This window comes from Schistocerca serialis, chromosome 11, assembly GCF_023864345.2.
Source record: "Schistocerca serialis cubense isolate TAMUIC-IGC-003099 chromosome 11, iqSchSeri2.2, whole genome shotgun sequence".
NCBI lineage: Eukaryota > Metazoa > Arthropoda > Insecta > Orthoptera > Acrididae > Schistocerca > Schistocerca serialis.
In genome coordinates, this window is record NC_064648.1 from 29258075 (window position 1) to 29274623 (window position 16549).

The 16549-nt window shown below is 40.6% G+C and overlaps 1 long non-coding RNA gene across 1 annotated transcript; it reads right to left on the bottom strand.

Annotated features, from left to right (window-relative positions):
* Positions 1 to 14128: 14128 nt before the first annotated feature.
* LOC126427224 (uncharacterized) lies at positions 14129 to 16277 on the bottom strand. Its single transcript, XR_007576599.1, has 3 exons — positions 16216 to 16277; positions 15416 to 15475; positions 14129 to 14188 (listed from the first exon to the last, which is right to left on the bottom strand). It is a non-coding gene; the product is annotated as an uncharacterized LOC126427224 (long non-coding RNA).
* Between the last annotated feature and the right edge of the window lie 272 nt (positions 16278 to 16549).

A 16549-nucleotide genomic window follows, 5' to 3' on the forward strand; every position in this document is an offset into this window, starting at 1 on the left:
GCCACAAAGACAGAGCGGCAGGAGCGAACTGCGTCGGTGAGAGCAGTGTCCAAGATGAAAGTGTTTTCCAACATCCCATCCCGAGGGATGAATGCCCGCTGACGTTCGTCCACAGCACATGCGCGCATCAGGCGTGACGCGAGAACCTTGTGAAAGGTCCGCGCCAGCACCGAGCAAACCGTAATGGGGCGAAAGTCTCCCGTTTTCGGGAGAAGGGACGTCCGCGCGCGAAGCAGGCGTTCCGGAAGGGCGCGGGCCAGAAGGAAGAGATTCATCACTTTCACCAGGACTTCGTGCGGCAGGCGCCGCAACTCCGCTGGGGTAAGGCCGTCCGGCCCGGCCGCTGATCCCCTGGGCGGCAACGCGGCGGCGACCTCCTCATGTGTGACCGGCCACCATAGGCGCTCGAGAGCGACAGGCTCCGAGTGCGGGAGGAGGCGGTCACGAATGAAGCCCGCGGTGGAGATGGGCTTCTTTTGGTGAAGAGGTCCGCCCAGAAGTCCAGCAGACCAGGGATGTCAGGTGGCGGCTGCAGCAGGGTGCCATCCAAGAGGCCGCGCACGCAACGTGCACGCGACCTTCGGAAGGCATCCTGCGTTCTCGCATATTCCCAGCGGCGCCGCTTGCGCTTCTGCGTCGGCGGCGTAGCGGGCGGCCGCTTAGATGGTTGGCACGGCCGCTGTGTCCTGGTGATCGATCTCTCCCCTCTGGACCCGACCGACGCAAGGGCATCCGGGAGCATGCCCAGGATGACATCGGGCGGCGTGCCCCGCCCTAGATCAATGACTCGATCCAGGGCAGAGAAACGCTGGGCGGAAGCAGGTAGCCCCGCCAGATGCTCCCAGATGGCGGCGTCAGTCGGCCCCTCCGGCGGCGGCCCGGTGGTGTCGGCCGCGAAGTCCTCGGCTGCGTCGACGGGCGGCGCAGCGGCCTCGCCCGCGTCAGGCAGCGAGCTCGCCGCTCCCCGGCGGGACGCCGTCTCTTCCCCCCGACCAATCTCAAGCGCCTCCATGAATTGGCGGACAAGCTGCTTGTGGGCAGCTTTCCGCCTTTGGCACTTGATTGCCTCGAGCGTTCGGTCGGGGAACATCCTGATCATTTCTTGATTGACAAAGAAGAACCGGGCGTCCCTCTCAAGGAACAGTTCGGCCTCTGCCTTGGCGAGCGACAGGACTTCTTCCTCCGTCCACCTCGCGCGATGCCTCTCCGTGACGATCTCCGCGTTGGCGGCCGCAAGATGTTGGCGGCGGCGATGGACCCCGAGACCGTTCTTGGTGGTGAAGCTACGGTGACACTCACTACAGGCGTAGACAGCTGCAACAGTTACAAAATCTTCGGCACGGCCGGTTGGCCGGCTAGGTGCTGGGGAAGCTGGGGTGGCACCTTCAGTGGAAGGGCCACCACTTTTGTTTACTTGTGTGCTGCCCCCAACTTAAAAGGGATAATGCGAGGGGGGGCTGGTAACCCCCCCAAGCCCCTGGTGCGGTCTTCCACTCTGCGAAAATCAGCGGGCTCACGAGAAGGGTAGAAGACCGCAGGAGAGGAGAGGCTAAGAGGGCTAGGCCCATGTATTGCGCATCACTCTCCCTGTAACTACAGCCCAAGGAAGGCACCTCGCAGCAGCAGCACGACTACATCAAGACCGCACTTCGAAAAGCCAAGTCCGGATGCAGCCACGCCGCCGCCACTTGGCCACCTTAAGAGAGTCATAGTTACTCCTGCAAGTTGCTCCCCGTTATAACACAGTCAAATCTTCAAGCTTTCTCGGGCCAGTACTCCACAAGCGATAGGCCTTTATTTGTCGACCTTGAGACATTCACAGTTATTTCTGCTAGGTGCACCTCGAGTTTGCCGATTTATTCCGCCTAGTGGCGAGGCATTTGGCTACCTTAAGAGAGTCACAGTTACTCCTACCAATTGCTCCCCGTTTTACCAAAGTCGCATCTTCAAGCATTATCTGGCCATTTCACCAGAAGTGATACATTTTTATTTGTCGAACTTAAGACTTTCACATTTATTTCTGCCTGGTGCTCCTCGAGTTTTCCTATGTATTTCGCCTGGTGACGAGCATTTGGCTACCTTAAGAGTGTCATAGTTACTCCTGCCAGTTGCTCCGTGTTTTATCACAGTCACGTCTTCAAGCTCTCTGGCCACTTCACCAGAAGTGATACACCATTATTTGTCGACTTTAAGACCTTCACAGTTACTCCTGCCAGGTGCTCCTCGGGTTTGCCAATTTATTCCGTTGGTGACAAGGCATTTTTCTACCTTAAGAGAGTCATTGTTACTCATACCATTTGCTCCCCGTTATACCATAGTCACATATTCAAGCTTTTTCTGGTGGTTCATCAGAAGCGATACGCCATCATTTGTCGACCTTAAGACTGTCACAGTTATATCTGCCAGGTGCTCCTCGAGTTTTCCGATGTTTCTCGCCGGGCGACGAGCATTGGCAACCTTAAGAGAGTCATAGCTACTCCTGCAAGTTGCTTCCCGTTTTAGTACAGTCAAATTTTCAAGCTTTGTCGGGCCAGTTAACCACAAGCGATACGCCTTTATTTGTCGACCTTAAGACTTTCACAGTTATTTCTGCTATTTGCTCCTCGAGTTTGCCGATTTATTCCGCCTGGTGACAAGGCATTTGGCAACCTTAAAAAGAGAGTCATAGTTACTCCTACCAATTGCTCCCCGTCTTACCATAGACGCATCTTCAAGCATTATCTGACCATTTCACAGGAAGTGATATGTTTTTATTTGTCGAACTTAAGACTTTCACATTTATTTCTGCCAGGTGCTCCTCGAGATTTCCTATGTATTTCGCCTGGTGACGAGCATTTGGCTACCTTAAGAGTGTCATAGTTACTCCTGCCAGTTGCTCCGTGTTTTATCACAGTCACGTCTTCAAGCTCTCTGGCCAGTTCACCAGAAGTGATACGCCATTATTTGTCGACCTTAAGACTTTCACATTTATATCTGCCAGGTGCTCCTCGAGTTTTCCTATGTATTTGGCCTGGTAAATAGCATTTGGCTTCATTAAGAGTGTCATCGTTACTCCAGACAGTTGCTCCCTGTTTTATCACAGTCACGTCTTCAGGCTTTCTCTGGCCAGTTCACCAGAAGTGATACACTGTTATTTGTCGACCTTAAGACTTTCACAGTTACTCCTGCCAGGTGCTCCTCGAGTTTGCCGATTTATTCCGTTGATGACGAGTCATTTGGCTTCCTTAAGAGAGTCATAGTTACTCATACCATTTGCTCCCCGTTTTACCATAGTCGCATATTCAAGCTTACTCTGGTCAGTTCATCAGAAGCGATACGCCCTTATTTTGGCGACCTTAAGACATTCACAGTTATTTCTGCCAGGTGCTCCTCGAGTTATCCGATGTTTTTTGCTGGGCGACGGGCATTGGCAACCTTAAGACAGTCATAGTTACTCCTGCAAGTTGCTCCCCGTTTTAACACAGTCAAATCTTCAAGCTTTCTCGGTCCAGTTCACCACAAGCGATACGCCTTTATTTGTCGACCTTAAGTCGTTCACAATTATTTCTCATAGGTGCTCCTCGAGTTTGCCGATTTATTCCGCCTAGTGACGAGGCATTTGGCTACCTTAAGAGAATCATAGTTACTCCTACCAATTGCTCCCCGTTTTACCATAGTCGCATCTTCAAGCATTGTCTGGCCATTTCACCAGAAGTGATACGCCTTAATTTTTGAACTTAAGACTTTCACATTTATTTCTGCCAGGCGCTCCTCGAGTTTTCCGATGTATTTCGCCTGGTGACGAGCATTTGCTACCTTAAGAGTGTCATAGTTACTCCTGCAAGTTGCTCCCTGTTTTATCACAGTCACGTCTTCAAGCTTTCTCTGGCCAGTTCAGCAGAAGTGATACACAATTATTTCTCGACATTAAGACTTTCACAGCTATTTCTGCCAGGTGCTCCTCGAGTTTGTTGATGTTTCGCCTGGTCACGAGCATTTGGCAACCTTAAGAAAATCATATTTACTCCTGCAAGTTGCTCCCCGTTTTAACATATTCACATTAGTTACCTATTTCCTGCAGCCGTTCACTGAAATGACTATAACTCAGTAACTATTAGAGGTAGATAGTTGCGGTGTTCACTACTGTAATCCAGAGAAAATGGTGGTCTATACAGACTCTATTTCTAATAATTTGTGTTAATTTTTAGTCGTTCGCCTATTTGTCAAGTATCGCGTATGTTGGGAGGTTTTTTTCCAAGCAGTAAATGTAAAGTGATGAACCTATGGGGACATCATTGCCATGTATAATTTCATTACCTTTCCAATGCTACTAACCGCAACTTCGTATCTATAATAGAAGTTCATTTATAAGCGTTTAAACAATGGGGGGTATTTGAAAAATACGTCGGAGACGATTAGTTACCTATTTCATGCAGCCATTCACTTAAATGACTATAACTCAGTAACTAATAGACGTATATAGTTGCGGTTTTCACTATTGTAATCTAGACAAAATTGTGGTCTATGCAGTCTCTATTTCTAATAATTTGTGTTAATTTTTAAACGTTCGCAAGTATGTCAATTATCCCGTATGACAAATATTGCGCGTGTTCGGAGCTTCTTTATTTCGCAAAAAAAAGCAACTTTCGCAAACATCTACTTTTATATATCAAATGAAGCGCAATTTTATGCTCTGTCGGTTGCTGCTAATATTTAGTTCCATCATCCTCCACTTTACCACTTTCAATTCTATCATTATTGTCAGTAGTTTGGACTTCAGTTACTTTATACTTATTGTATACAAAAGGTATGGCCAGCGGATTCAAATTACTGCTACCCGTTCTGCATATGCCAGCCCCTTCACAGACGGGGTCTAGTTTCCCGTGCGCTGTGATTCTGCTTCTTTTCTACCTCGATCCCCAACCTGATATCTCTCCTGGAAATCATTGTCATCATGAATTGGTGATCGCGATCTGTAAGTGTGCCCCTGATAATTATCATTAGCATTATCATTAACATTAACATTCTGACCTCTCTCACCAGTATTCTGAGGCCTAAAATTACGGTTTGTTTGGTCCTCTTCCTGCATAAGCTTCTCCACCCTTTCCAAATAGCTAATAAACTTATCAACATTGTCCCTAGGAGCAGCAACTATTTTATTTCTCCAGTTTAGAGGCAACTTCCCTTCTAAACCCATAATTATCTGCTCAGGTTCTAATTTTTTCGTCAAATGTGACAAATTAGTCACCCATCTTAGAGCAAATATTTTAATATTCTCTTTCCTGGGATTAAACTTTTCCCCTGCCCAGAAACTATTTTCAAGTTCTATCTGCTATTGCTTGCTCCAATATTCCTTGAAAAACGCTTCTTTAAACTGCTCTAACGTCTCATATTGTTCCGATACAGTCGTTCCCCATATCCTAGCCTCACCCAAAACCAATCTAGGTCGGTCATTCCACAAACTAGGCAAAACATTTTCAAAATCGTTCCAGAACTCTTTTGGATGAACATTTGCTGCTGGATCAAAACGAAGAAACTGTCCGTTTGTAATATAAGACACATCAGCAGTTTCTGTCACCATACTACTGTTCACACCGTTAAGTGTGTGAGGAAAATGCAGTTGGATACTATGACCATGTAATATAATATTAATAAACTTGATAGTTGCATAACGATTTAAAGGCTTTATTGCTTCTGATCTGTGAATATTATACAAGAGAAATGATACAATACACACACAAATGCATTAGACAGGACTGTATATGACCCATTGAAAAAATTTTATAACAGAGCCTGTGACAATTACATGGTGGTGAATTCAGGTAGAACTCTTACAATACATGATATTGCAAAGGTGTACCCAGTAGCATTTGCTTCAAAGAATAATGTTTTTCTCTTCCATTGTACTGGTATATGCCCATTCAATCCTGATATTTGAACAAACCATATAAATTAATGTAGACACAAGATGATTTAGGTTTCCTGACTGACATGAAATAACCGAAAATTATTATGATTAATGGAAAATCTCATACAGAGATGTGAACAAATATTAACAAAGAGGTAGAGGGGTTGCCTAGTACTTACCTGAGATCAGTACAGCCAATAGATATAAAAAACAGAAAATTTACATAATCCTAGCTTTTGGAACCTTGTTCGTTGATCAGGGAAGAGAGAGGGGAGAAAGGGAAATAGCCAAAGACGATGTGGTTTCTCACAACCTAGGTTATGAAGCAGCTGGAGAAAGGTATACTGAGAGGGTGGAAAGTATGAACGCAGGGGTGTGAAAAAGAGACCACAGTAGGATGCCATGGATATTCCATAAGTACTGTGCCAGCTTCAAACCAAAAAGGATGCTTACCCAGGAAAGAGGTATATAGACATGAATAATAGAAAGATAAATGAGATGAATAATAGAAAGATAAACACCACTATGTGGGATGAAAAGTAAATAAATAAACAAATGGGTGAATGATGACAGCAGACTGAAGAGTAAAGTAATTGGTTAACATAGGTTCAGTCCAGGGGGATGGTGGGATGAAAAGATGTGTTGGAGTTCCCGCAGTTCGTCTGTGCCGTTCATGTGCTCAGGCAGCAATTGTCATTCCAATGTACTGTGGTCTCTTTTTCACACCCCTGTATTCATCCTTCCCACCCTCTCTGTATACCTTTCTCCAGCTCCTTCATAACCTAGGTTGTGAGAAACCACATCCTCTTTTGTTACTTCCCTTTCTCCCCTCTCTCTTCCCTGACGAAGGAACAAGGTTCCAAAAGCTAGGATTATGTAAATTTTCTGTTTTTTGTATCTATTGGCTGTACTGATCTCAGGTAAGTACTGTCGCTCTACCTCTTTCCAAAAATATTATCAAATTTCATCTAGTATTAATAATAATTTTTATGTTTTCTTCAAACATCTGGATTAAACAGCCAAATACTATTACAATGGAAGCCAGAAACTATATTCTTTGAGGTAAATGCTAATGGATATGCCTTTGCAATATTATGAATTGTTATAGTTCTTCCTGGATTCATACACTGGATTTGAGTCGTGGTCGTCCATCTTCCTGTGTTTGTTGTTGAATCTCAATCAGCATTCTTCCACTAATAAAGGTGTTGAAAGCATCTATGGCTTGTTTATGTGTAAGTCCACATAGTAGTTTTCTGTTAATACTAATGATTTTGTCATTTTTCTTTATGTACCCAGAGGCTGCAGCTAGTCCGTGAGGATCTAGAGCCTTAACAAAGAATTCCGGACCTCTTGGGGAATCACTGCCACCTACAGTGGACAACCCAATCTTCTGGCCCTCCTGCTTCATTATGATTACAGTCTGAGGGGTACCCCGCGTGTAGGAGCGAGTCTTCTTCTCCCCATCTTTTGCAGGGTCACCCTCTGGGCTTGTTGATGCTGCAAGGGACCTTGTACTCCTATCAGAGAGAGAAAAAATAAATTTTATTAAATTGTTTTTCATGGACAAGCTAATAAATTACAGGACATAATTGTGGTAGTGATTGAAACAATTAATAATTATTGTGGAATACCCTTCTTTGACAATTTATGAGAAATTTTGCTAGATATTTCAAATCTGCCTGCATTATTACTTAAAGATTATTATTCTGGTAGTCAATAAATATTAGCATAAAAATGGATTCAATAATTGAGACAGAATTTGTAATTAATATACAATGTTTTCGAGACTACATATTTCAGCTTTTCAGCTTTTGTGTAGCATGTTCATTTTGAAAAACCTTGATGTAATTAAGTTATTATGTAAAAAAGAAATGTGTAATAATATCAGGTCATGATTTTGAAGAAATTAACTGTAACTGATGAAATTCATTCAGTTAACAACGTCAAAAATACAGTAATTGATATGACAGTTTTGCTGAAGGTGAAGAAGCAACCACTAAGTCACCTGTGCATTAATTGTGTTTGTACAAAGTTTTGGTCAATGTTTCATTTCAAGCAGTTAGCAGTTCCATATCATGGTTACAGATCTTCCTGAATTCATCACTGTGTAATTGTCTCAGGCACTGTAATAAAATTTTTTGAAGGATCCTGTCCAATGGCTGGAACTTATGACTGCAGTATGGTGGAAATGCCAGAGTTGTAACATTATTTGCTTTTGCCAGATCAATGGTTTAAACACTTACAAACAAGCAATACTGGAAAGAAGTACCAGCTTACCAAAAGCGCAAGTTTGGAAAGTGTGGTGCTTCATTAGTATTGCGAGAACTGCAATGCAATTATGAATACTACAACTTGACACGTGTGTGAAAGGGCAGGCTATGATAAAAAGAAATTTCAAAGGCCTCCTTGTACGTTTCTGTTGATTGGGTGTCACTAGATTTGGACATAGTGGGGACAGGCAGTCACATGGTGTCACTGACAAAACAGAGATTACAAAATTTGAGGTAGGCGATTCCTTGCAGGTAAAATGCTCAGTAATGTATGTGAATCTGTGTGTTAGTGTGACAATGTGTACTGTATAATAACCCTTTACAACTTTAAACTCAGATAATATGAAAACTTTGTAATGATAGCATGACTTCCTTATTTCATAATTCATAAAAAGCTCTATAATGATGTAAATATTTAATCTTGTGAACACAAAAAGTAAAAAGACAATGATTGTCACATTAGAATGTCTCAATATATCAAGTTAATCACTGCACAAATTCTAAATTAAAGACTTCCTCAGCTGGCTGCCAAGTAAATAACAAATGTGTAATATCAGTTCATGATTTTGAAGAAATTAATTGTCAGAAGAAATAGTAATTGTTGACAGAATATAAATATCCCAGTTTTGCCAAGCATGAAGATTCTGCCACCGCCACTGTCACTTTGTGCTTGTGCAAAGTTTTTATCAATTAATCCAAAGAAGTTTAACCAGAAATCAATGTTTCACTTCAAGTAGTTCGCAGTTCCATATCACACATTGTTATAGTTCTTTTTCATCACCATGTAAATGTCACAGGTGCTGTTATAAAATTAATGGATCATATATAGATTTGCGACTACTAGGGACAGGCAGACTCATGGTGGCACTGAGAACACAGAGATTACAAAATTTGAGATATAATGCAGGCTATGATAAAAAGAAATTTCAATGGCCTCCTTGTACCTTTCTGTGGACCTAGTGGGGACAGGCTGCAGCCTTATACCGCTTTCGGGGCTGGAATCCTGCTCTCTGTACCCAGCTGTCCTCATCCTGCAGAAAACATAGTACATCACCACCGCCATAATACACACAACTGCCACCTGCAACAAAAACATCAACTGTGACAGAAAAGTGATCCACAGGTACCAGTCGGTTGTCAGTTTGCATGCAGTAGATACATGTTACTTTTAATTTATTTATTTATTTGTTCCGTAGGACCAAATTAAGGACCAATTGTCCATGCTCATGGAACGAGTCAGTACATGAAATTACAACACAAAAGGAGAAACAGATAAAATGAAACAAAAGAAACAACTCAGGTGATTAATCGTAACTTTAAAATATACAAAATCAACAATGTACCACTGGAATTAGCACTGGAATTTTTTAGCTCTTCCAGGAGTTCCTCAACAGAATAGAAGGAATGAGCCATGAGGAAACTCTTCAGTTTAGACTTAAAAGTGATTGGGCTACTGCTAAGATTTCTGAGTTCTTGTGGTAGCTTATTGAATATGGATGCAGCAGAAAACTGCACTCCTTTCTGCACAAGTGTTAAGGAGGTGCATTCCAGATGCAGATTTGATTATTAACCGAGTTAAAGAGGAAACAAGAAAACTAAGTACTTAAATTCTGTTACTGCAATAAGACGATGTTAAAAAACTAACTACAGCAATCAGAAATTTTAATATACAAGGGAAGTAACTAATATTATTAACAGTATTAATCAAATTTCACCAGGAAACACCAAGAACCCCAGTTGAAGACCACTAAAATTCCAGCTCTGCAAGCTGTATCTCGTGCAGTACTTACGGAGACTCCAAATATGATGGTTTTGTTGAACACAGCCGGCAGATCATTTTGCCCCTTTACCACCTGCACACACAGACCACACCCTTTGCGATCTCTCCTCAGCTAGACTCACTTGGTGGGCCTGGCGTAAAAACTGTTTATAAATCAATGGTACTCTAACTATGATGTAGGTATTGTTGCCAGGTGTAGCCAGTGTAATGAATAGCATCACCACCAGCTAACAGTGGCTGCATCAATGGCGATGTGATACATCCTTCATCAGTGTCACAGCCACCTATAGCTGGGAGCAATGTGTTCTCAGCTATACTCAATTAAACTAACTGAATATCATTCACCCACCAACACAGACCACTTCCTTCCTTAACAACTGTTACATGAGTCATACCAAACAATGCAGGAAGATTCTTAACTCAAATGTTATTTATAAAACAATTTGAACATTGATCATACTCTAACTGTGCTGCTGGTGTTGTTATGCAATATTTTCTGAGGTGGTGTTTTTGATCTTAGGCTTTATTACATTTGAAAGAATATAAAACTTGTTACTGAAACATGAAATGATCAATACGCTTAGGTGCACAAACTTCAACAAATATTTATAAAAACATTTATAACATTGATTTACTGTGATCTTATTACTGCACAGAATTTCTACAGAAGTCAGATTGCATGCAATATTCATATTAGTTGATATTAATAGCAACATATACACATCAATCAGTTCTACTAAAAAATTACATGTGATGGCAAAGTCAACCTTTGGAGTAGTCATCCTGTGAGGCTCAACAGTGGAAGGTGAGAATGGCTGCTGGATCATCTGTACACACACAGACTATTTCTTTGGCTGTAACTCCTGAGCTAGACTCACTTAAACAAATTACAGTACAATACACTAAACACAGACACACTTCTTTGACAGTGGGGTTTGGTGTGAATGGAGATGGGAATGGAAAAGCCATCAAACAATAAACACGGGATGTATTCCATAAGAAGTTAGTGGGTATGGTCTTGATTCTGGACCGTGACAGACCTTCTTAAAGAAGGCCACAGTTTGCACTAAATTATAGAGCAATCCATCAGAAGATGCCCCAATGTTAGCACTGAATAGGGGATTGTGGAGATATTTTATAATGACTAGGGTATGAAGATTAGCATCTCCAAAATGAAAGTAATGACTATGAGAAAGAGATTTAAATGCATTGGGTACCATATAAGTGGAATTAAGTTTGATTTCCTCACAGGAATGCAACATAGAGAAAGAACTGGAAGCAAGGCAAAGAAAAACTGGTAAATGAACTCCATAGATGTAAGAGTAATGGTGAACTTGCTTAGATGGAGGGGGTCATGTTACACGCCTGGGAGAAGCAAGGTTACCCAAGAGACTCATGGGTTCAGTAGTAGAGGGTAGGAGGAATTGGGGTAGACCAAGCAAAAGGTACCTTTATTCGGTTAAGGATGATTTTAAACTTTACATCAGAAGATACATCAATGTTAGCACTGAATAGGGGATTGTGTATATATTTTATAAGGAGGACTATGCTCCAGACTGAACACTGAAAGGCATAATCAGTCTTAAATGTTTATTATTATAATTGAAATGTGAATGTGAAAGGCTACATACAGAAAACATGGGATGTATTCCATAGGAAGATGGTGAGTCTGGTATTCATTCTGTTGCATGATCGACCTCGGTAAAGATGTGTTGTAAATTTCATATTGAGAAATTATGTTTACATTAGATGTGCTTTTGGCACAAAGTTATCCATAGTGAGGAGTTCCCTAGGATGTGGAACATGTCAGAAAAACAAGAAAAACATTATTTTCAAAATAAGGACAGGTATGTTAATTTACCTTCAACAAATTCCAAATTATATTCTTCTTGAGAATGTGGAATCGGTCAGAAAGAGAATGTTAGGGTTATTTACATTTGAAAGGATATAAAACTTGTTACAAAATTATGAAATGTTCAATGCACATGATTGTTCTTAAGCTATTACAGCCAAGCACCACCAAATATTAAATAAATAAATAAATAAACAAATAAAAAGATAGAAAGAAAAGAAATTCAAAAATTATAAAAATCTTAATAACAGAGATCACAATTACTGCACAGAGTTTGTACAGAAGTCAGATTGCATGCAATATTCAAATTAGTTGACAATAATAGCAACATTTACACATCAATCAGTTCTACTAAAAAATTACTTTTGATGGCAATGTCTACCTTTGGAGTAGTCATCCTGTGAGGCTCAACAGTGGAAGGTGGATCTGGCTGCTGGATCATCTGTACACACAGAGACTATTTCTTTGGCTATAACTCCTCAGGTAGACTCACTTAAACAAATTACAGTACAACAAACTAGACACAGAAACACTTCTTTGACAGTGGGGTTTGGTGTGAATGGAGATGGGAATGGAAAAGCCAACAAACGATAAACATGTGATGCATTCCATGGGTGGTTAGTGGGTCTGGTCTTGATTCTGGACCATGACAGACCTTCTTAAGGGAGGCCGCAGTTTAGACTAAGTTATAGAGCGATCCATCAGAAGATACACCAATGTTAGCACTGAATTGGGGATTGTGGAGATATTTTATAAGGACTAGGGTATGAAAATAGGCATCTACAAAATGAAAGTAATGACTATGGGAAAGAGATTTAAATGCATTGAGTGCCATATAAGAGGAATTCAGTTTCATTTCCTCACAGGATGGCAACATAGAGGAAGAACTGGTAGCAAGGCAAAGAAAAACTGGGAAAGGTACTCCATAGATGTAACAGTAATTGTAAACAGGCTTTGATGGTGGGGGTCATGTTACACGCACAGGAGAAGTAAGGTTACCCAAGAGACTCATGCATTTAGCAATAGATGGTAGGAGGAGTTGGGGTAGACCAAGGAGAAGGTAGTTTTATTCGGTTAAGGACGTTTTTAGGTTTTACATCAGAAGATACACCAATGTTATCACTGAATAAGGGATTGTGTATATATTTTATAAGGGGGTCTATGCTCCAGACTGAACACTGAAAGGCATAATCAGTCTTAAATGATTATTATTATTATTAAAATGCGAATGGGAAAGACAACATACAAAAAACATATGATGTATTCATTAGGAAGAGGGTGAGTCTGGTATTGATTCTGTTGCATGACGGACCTCGGTAAAGACGTGCTGCAAATTTTGTATTGAAAAATAATGTTTACGTTATATGTGCTTTTGGCACAAATTTATTCATAGTGAGGAGTTCCTCTAGGATGTGGAAAATGTCAGAAAAACAAGATAAACATTATTTACAAAATAAGGACAGGTACGTTAAATTACCTTCCACAAATTCCAAATGAAATTCTTCTTGTGGATGTGGAATCCGTCAGAAAGAGAATGTTAGGCTTATTTACATTTGAAAGGATATGAAACTTGTTACCACAATATGAAATGTTCAATACACTTACATGCACATGGTTATTCTTAAGCTATTACTGCCAAGCACCACCAAATATTAAAAAAATAAATAAACAAATAAAAAGAAAGAAAAGAAATTCAGAAATTATAAAAATCTTAATAACAGTGATCACAATTACTGCACAGAGTTTGTACATAAGTCAGATTGCATGCAATATTCATATTAGTTGATAATAATAGAAACATTTACACGTCAATCAGTTCTACTAAAAAAATTACTTGTGATGGCAATGTCTACCTTTGGAGTAGACATCCTGTGAGGCTCAACAGTGGAAGGTGGAACTGGCTGCTGGATCATCTGTACACACAGAGACTATTTCTTTGGCTATAACTCCTCAGGTAGACTCACTTAAACAAATTACAGTACAATGCACTAGACACACTTCTGTGACAGTGGCGTTTGGTGTGAATGAGATGGGATTGGAAAAGCCAACAAACAATAAACATGGGATGTATTCCATAGGAAATTAGTGGGTCTGGTCTTGATTCCGGACCATGACAGACCTTCTTAAGGAAGGCCATGGTTTGGACTGAATCCATCATAAGATGCACCAATGTCAGCACTGAATAGTGGGTTGTGGAGATATTTTACAAGGACTAGGGTATGAAGATTAAAATTTCCAAAACAAAAGTAATGAAGGAAGTCAGTACCTAGACTATGTTATCTGTGCACCGTACAAAATACGAAATACCTGCATATTTTACATGTGATGGCAACGTATACCTTTGGAGTAGTCATCCTGTGAGGCTCAACAGTGGAAGGTGGGACTGGCTGCTGGATCATCTGTGCACACACAGACCATTTCTTTGGCTATATCTCCTCAGCTAGAGTCACTTAAACAAATTACAGTACAATTCACTAGACACAGACACACTTCTTTGACAGTGGGGTTTGGTGTGAATGGAGATGGGAATGTAAAAGCCAACAAACAATAAACATTGGATGTATTCCATAGGAAGTTAGTGGGTCTGGTCTTGATTCTGGACCATGACAGAAATTCTTAAGGGAGGCCGCAGTTTAGACTGAATTATTGAGCAATACATCAGAAGATGCACCAATGTTGGCACTGAATAGGGGATTGTGGAGATATTTTATAAGGACTAGGGTATGAAAATTGGCATCTACAAAATGAAAGTAATGGGAAAGGAACTCCATAGATGTAACAGTAATGGTAAACAGGCTTTGATGGTGGGGCCATGTTACAAACATGGGAGAAGCAAGGTTAGCAAAGAGATTCATGGGTTTAGCAGTGGAGGGTTGGAGGAGTTGGGGTGGACCAAGGAGAAGGTACCTTTATTCGGATAAGGATGATTTTAGCCTTTACATCGGAAGATACACCAATGTTAGCACTGAATATGGGATTGTGTAGATATTTTATAAGGGGGTCTATGCTCCAGACTGAACACTGAGTGTCATAATCAGTCTTAAATGATTGTTATTGCTATTAAAATGCGAATTCGAAAGACAACATAAAAAAAAAAAACATGGGATGTATTCCATAGGAAGATGGTGAGTCTGGTATTGATTCTGTTGCATGACGGACCTTGGTAAAGACGTGTTGCAGATTTCGTATTGAGAAATAATGTTTACATTAGATGTGCATTTGGCACAAAGTTATTCATAGTGAGGACTTCCTCTAGGGTGTGGAACATGTCAGAAAAACAACAAAAACATTATTTACGAAATAAGGACAGGTATGTTAATTTACCTTACACAAATTCCAAATGAAATTCTTCTTGTGGATGTTGAATCGGTCAGAAAGAGAATGTTAGGCTTATTTACAATTGAAAGGATATAAAACGTGTTACCAAAATATGAAATGTTCAATACACTTACATGTACATGATTATTCTTAAGCTATTACAGCCAAGCACCACCAAATATTAATAAAATAAATAAATAAATAAACAGAAGTCAGATTACATGCAATATTCAAATTAGTTGATATTAATAGCAACACTTACACATCAATCAGTTATACAAAAAATTACTTGTGATGGCAATGTCTACCTTTGGAGTAGTCATCTGCTGAGGCTCAACGGTGGAGGATGAGACTGGCTGCTGGGTCATCTGTACACACACAGACCAATTCTTTGGCAATACCTCCTCAGCTAGCCTCACTTAAACAAATTACAATAGAACATACTAGACACACTTCTTTGACAGTGGCGTTTGGTGTGAATGAGATGGGAATGGAAAAGCCAACAAACAATAGACATGGGAAGTATTCCATAGGAAGTTAGTGGGTCTGGTCTTGATTCTGGACCATGACAGACCTTCTTAAGGGAGGCCATGGTTTGGACTAAATCCATCAGAAGATGCACCAATGTTAGCACTGAATAGTGCATTGTGGAGATATTTTATAAGGACTAAGGTATGAAGATTATCATCTCCAAAAAGGAAAGTAATGAAGGAAGTCAGTACCTAGACTATGCTATCTGTGCACCATGCAAAATACGAAATACCTGCATATTTTTGTTTAATCAGAGGCAGTCAGAGTAATAATTGTGGCAGAGTACTAATTGTGTGAAAGGATATAAAACTTGTTACCAAAATATGAGATGTTCAATACACTTACATGCACATGATTATTTTTAAGGTATTACCACCAAGCACCACCAAATATTTAAAAAAAAATTGAGAGAAATGAAATTCATAAATTATAAAACTTATTTTCAGTGATCACAATTACTGCACAGAGTTTGGACAGAAGTCAGATTGCATGCCATATTCAAATTAGTTTACATTAATAGCAATATATACACATCAATCAGTTCTACTAAAAGATTACATGTGATGGCAATGTCTACCTTTGGAGTAGTCATCCTGTGAGGCTCAACGGTGGAAGGTGGGACTGCCTGCTGGATCATCTGTACACACACAGACCATTTCTTTGGCTATAACTCCTCAGGTAGACTCACTTAAACAAATTACAGTATAATACACTAGACACAGATACACTTCTTTGACAGTGGGGTTTGGTGTGATTGGAGATGGGAATGGAAAAGCCAACAAACAATAGACATGGGATGTATTCCATACGAAGTTAGTGGGTCCGGTCTTGATTCTGGACCATGACAGACCTTCTTAAAGGAGGCCGCTGTTTAGACTAAATTTTAAAGGATTCCATCAGAAGATGAACCA